The sequence below is a fragment of the Elephantulus edwardii genome, unplaced genomic scaffold, assembly GCF_000299155.1.
Source record: "Elephantulus edwardii isolate Elephantulus edwardi_28Jun2011 unplaced genomic scaffold, EleEdw1.0 scaffold00367, whole genome shotgun sequence".
NCBI lineage: Eukaryota > Metazoa > Chordata > Mammalia > Macroscelidea > Macroscelididae > Elephantulus > Elephantulus edwardii.
In genome coordinates, this window is record NW_006400117.1 from 1,626,438 (window position 1) to 1,631,652 (window position 5,215).

Sequence of the window (5,215 nt, forward strand, 5' to 3'; positions counted from 1 at the left end):
TTTGTTATTTTGGCAGACCATGGCATATTCAAGATTCTTCATCAACACCACATTCTTCTTCAGCCTCCCTTCTTCACTGTCCAACTTTCACATGCTTACAAAGAGATTTTTGGGTCAGGTACACCTTAGTCCTCAAACTCGGTCCTTGCTCTTTCTCATTTTAAAGGTGTCCTTTGTAGCAGAGGCTTTGTAGGTCATTTGCCTGGGGTGGAGGGAAGAGGAGGTTAGATGAGATGGTTTCAAAGATCCTAGAGGTCTGATGGTTTCATATAGGAAGTTACACTAGCAACTTCGGGCTGTGCCCTTCTGGTGATTCAAATACATCAGCTGTTCCTTGAGAAAAAGATGGGCAATCTCCCATGTAATTTACAGCCTCCTGAAAATCCACTTGGAGGGTCAGCTACGAGTTAGTTTCAATTTCACAACGATGAGTTTGAGTTGTCGTGTACTGACTCTCTGTGATGAATTTGAATTCTGAGGCTTACTCCTGGGAGTATCTCAGTCCTGATTCCAGATACTATTTCCCCATTTTCTTTATTTTTCTTTTAACCAACGTTTACAAATCATATTTATTTCCATTCAATCATTTGTACACATTTTCTTTTATAACATAAATTATAATTGATAAATGTAATTGATGACAATGTTTCATCAAGCCCTTATTATGTATTTCCCCCATTCCTTCCCCTCCATCCCTGTTTTTTGTTTGTTTGTTTGTTTTTTAGCAGCATCTGCACTTTTATCCGGAACTCAGCGGGCCAGACCCAGTGAGCAGGCTTGGGATGCCAGCAGAGTCATATAAAACACAGACAAGAACAAGGAAGAGTCCAGGAAGGGCTGAGGCCACCCAGAAAGGTCACTGTTATCAAATGGCTCCTGGTCATACACTTTGGCCACCACCTTTTGGCCAGCAAACCAGTGCCCGTTGAGGGCCTGGATGGCCTTATGCATCTCTGCAGCCATGGAGAACTCCATAAACATCTTGACAATGATGTCCGCATCCTCCTCCTCCCCCTGCTTCTCTTGATAGATGATGACGCTGTTGACAGTCCCAAACTTCCCGCACTCCTCGATCACCTCCCCCTCCAGGTCATCATCAATGTCCTCGGGGTCCACCGTGTTGCGCAGAACCGTCACTGTGGACTCCTGCTTGCGGAGCAGCTTCTTCATGACCATGTGGCGGACGCTGCTGCCTGAGATGCTCATGTGCTCCTGCTCACTCAGCATCTCTGGCCGCTCAGACTCGGGGAACAGCTCCTCCTCCTCCTTCTCCTTCTTAGGCTCCAGGAGACCAAGGGTTGGGGGGCTGGCAAGGATGGGGTTCACCACCCCCATGGAGGGAATGGTGACCAGGATGGGAGGACCGGCTGGGGTCACACTTGTGATGATGCCAGGAGCCTGGGCAGCCATGACAGCCTGGGGCAGAGCACCCAAAGGCTGAGCCAACGTCAAGGCAGGTGACACCAAACCTGGTGTGGCCAGCGTGCCCAGCACTGCTGCTCCTGCCACTGCTTCCTGGACAGTGATCTTGGCTGTGGCTGTGGCAGCTACAGCAGCAGCAGGTGGGAGGCCTCCAGGTGTGGTAGGTGTGAGCAGCGGCATGGGTTGAGTGCCAGCCTTGCCCACCCCCAGATATTGGCCGCCCAAGTAAAAAAGGTTCATGGAAGACACAGCATCTTGGGATGACTGGGCCTTCTGGTACTCAAGGAAGCCATAGCCCTCATGCTTGCCCGTTGTGGGGTCCCAGTGCCAGATTACAAGATTTGATCTTGCCAAAGGCCTCAAACACTCTCTTGATGTCATCATCTGAGAGATCCTGGTGCACCGAAGCCACACAGATGCGGTTGAAGGCCCTTGCCTCCCCAACCAGCTGGTCAATGATGGGCTGGGCCTGCCCGATGTTGCTGGGCCTGCCCACCTTGATGTTTCTGTCCTCCTGCATCACTGAGTTCATCTGTTCCAGGGCCAACTGTGCGGCTTCCGGAACCACATATTCCACAAAGGCGAAGCCCTTGCGTTTCATGGTGACTGAGTCCCAGGTCATGTTTATGCTCTCGATGGGCCCAAAGGGCACAAAGGCTTGGCGGATGGTGTCCTCCCCCAGCTCGTAGTAGATGGAGCCCACGTAGACCCTGCACTTGGTGGCCAGCGCGCGCTGCCGCTGAGCCGCCATCTGCAGGCTGGTGAGCTGCTGCTGCTGCTGCTGCTGCTGCTGGTGGGCGATGGTCTGCTTCACCAGCACACTCTTGATGCTCTGCTCCATGGCATACTTCTTGGCCTTCTGAAGGGCCTCCTGCTGCTCGGGCGTCAGGGGGGAAGCCCCAGCTTGGCGGCTGTGCTCTGCGCGTTTTCCATCTTGATGGCATCTGAGCCCTGTGGAGGTTTCCATTTGCCTCCTGCTGCCACCACTGCCGCTGCGGCTGCCACTGCTGGCTCGGGGCCCCCCTCCTTGCTGGCCACCAAGCTGCTGGAGAGCTGTGGTTGCCATCGCCATCTTCGTCCGCTGTGGCCACCGTGCGCGCCACCCGCTGCTGTTCCCTCTGTTCCCCTCCATCCCTGTTAATCCTTCAATATTTATTCAATCTTTGTGTAATCCATTCCATGGCTTTTCATACTAATGGTCTTATACCATAATTATTCTTTTGTGACTGACTTATGTCACTCGGTATAATGTATTGGAGATTCACCCACGTCATAGAGTAGTTTACAAATCCTTGATCGTTTTTTTGGTGACGTGTAATGCTCCGCTGTGTGAATGGACCAGTTTTTTTAGTCATTTATCTGTTGTGTTTCCATCTCTTTGCTGTTGTAAATGATGCTGCAATCAACGTGGGAGTGAGTATGTCCGTTTGTTTTGCAGCTCTTATTTCTCTCGGATATGTTTCTATTTGTAGGATTGCTGGATTGAGTGGTATTCCCATTCCCAACTTTCTGAGGAAGCACCAAACTGCTTTCTGTAGTGATGGTACCATCGTACATTCCCACCGGTGGTGCAGGAGAGTCCCAGTTTCTCTACATCCTTGCCAGAATTTATTGTTCACTGTCTTACTGAACACAATATTTTTGCTTGAGAAGGATGAGATCTCATTGTTCTGATTTACATCTCTCTAAAAGTTAGTGATCTTGAGCATTTGTGGCTATGCATTTATTATTATCATGTATTTGTTGGCTATCTGAATGTTTTCTTAGGTGATGTGTCTATTCATGTTCTCTGCTCATTTTGTAACTTGGTTGTTTTTCCTGTTGAGGCTGATATGTTTAAAGTTATCTTAGCATCTAAGCCTTTCAATAATTATAAATGATACTCTTGAATAGGACCTCAGAAACCACTGCTTAAATCTCCCTATTCCAGCCCTGCTGGAGGATCATCCTGGTCTTTCTGACCCCTTCAGAAACAGGAAACTCCCCTGTTCCCAAGACAGTCAGTTCTCTTCAGTCAGGAGAGAAAAAAATCTGATTCTTGAGGGAGGCCCAGACTGAGAAAGGTTTGAGGAGGAAAAAGTAGGCAACGTAGAGGAAACAGTGGGAAAAACAAGGATACAAAGGGAAGTCAGTATCAAAAGGTGGAAAGGAGGGGTAAATCAAGAAAGTCCAGGAGAGTTAGAGCTCCCTTAGGTACAGGTGGGGCCCTCGATAAAGGAGAAGGTAATTTCAAATGCGTGGTAGATTCCCAGGGGCTGAGGCATGTGTTGGGGCAGTGGTAGTTAAGGGGTAAAATTCTAACCTTACATGCCAGACCTGACCTCATTTCCTGCCACTGCACCTCAAGTGTTGCTATCATATTGACGGATTGGACTGGGGAAGTCTGCTGTCAGGAATCTCGCCAGAGTTCTGAAGAGCAATGATGTCAGTCTAGAGACTAAGGTACACCTGATCCAGGCCATTGTCTTCACAGTTACTTGCTATACATCAGAGATCTGGACAATGACTAAGGATGACAGAAGAAGAATCTATGCCTTTGAGTCATGGTGGTGGAGAAGAGTATTGAACATACCATGGACCACCAAGAAAATAAATAGGTCTGTCTTAGAGTGAGTGAAACCAAATTTCTCCTTGGAGACTAGGATGTTGAAGCTGCATTTCACACACTTTGGACATGTGGCCAGAAGGGACCAGTCCTTAGAGAAGTATATACTTGGAAAGGTGGAGGGACAACGCAGGAGAGGAAGACCCAAGATGAGATGGATTGACACAGTAACTGGGGTTATGAGGATAGATGTGTTGGAATCAGTAAGACTGTCTAAGAACAGGGCAGGCTTCAGAGCTGTTGTATATAGTAGGGCCACTATGAGTCGCGGGCAACTCAATGGAATATAACAACAAGAACAACAATGATACTGAAAAGATTTACATAGAACTTTCTGCCTAAGGCAGAATAGAAAAAAAGCTTGGCAATCTACTTCTGGAAAATAACATCAGTCTAATCCTGTTGTTTATGAAGTCAACATGAGTGTAGAGCCGGAGGGTAGGGGTGGGAGGGGTGATTCCATGGTAGCCAACAACAATAACAGCTGTGTGGTGGGAGCAAGTGAAAAGCTTGGACTAGTACTTGAAGAAAGGGCTCTTCTGTGGACTTCATATGGTCCCCTCAATAACAAGTAAGGTGTATTTGAGTCATCCTTGTACTTGTATGTATTCCAGATGGCATAGAGAGTTAAATGCTGGATTGCTAACCAAAAGTTCGGTGATTTGAACTCACTGGCCCTTCCAAGGGAGAAAGAGGTGATGCTGTCCTTCTCTAAAGGTTTAAAGCCTTGGAAACTCTATGGGCCAGGTCCACTTTGTCCTACAGAGTTGACTGTGAGTTGGAATTGAATTGACAGCAGTGAGTTTGGGTTGCCTTTCTTTGGTTCTCCTCTCTGGTGGCCTAGTGGTAAGGAATTGTGCTGCCAACCAGAAGGCACACAGTTCAAGCCCAACAACTGCTCTTAGGGAGAACGAAGGGCAATCTCCTCCTCTATGATTTATGTTATTATTAGGTCAACTTATGTTATTATTATGCTGTCAACTTGAGTATGGTCCACAGTGACCCTCTGAACAACAGATTTGAACCCTGTCCTGTTCTGTGCATCCTCACCATTTCTAACACACTCGAGCCCATTGCTGCAGTCACTGTGTCAATCCATCTAGTTGAGGGTCTTCCTCTCTTTCACCAGTCTTGCCAAGCATGATGTTTTTCTCCAAGGAACAGCCTCTCCCAGCAACATGCCCAAAT

At 47.9% G+C, this 5,215-nt stretch overlaps 1 pseudogene; it reads right to left on the reverse strand.

Annotated features, from left to right (window-relative positions):
• Positions 1-750: 750 nt before the first annotated feature.
• Positions 751-2,494, reverse strand: LOC102849475 (annotated as a pseudogene).
• Between the last annotated feature and the right edge of the window lie 2,721 nt (positions 2,495-5,215).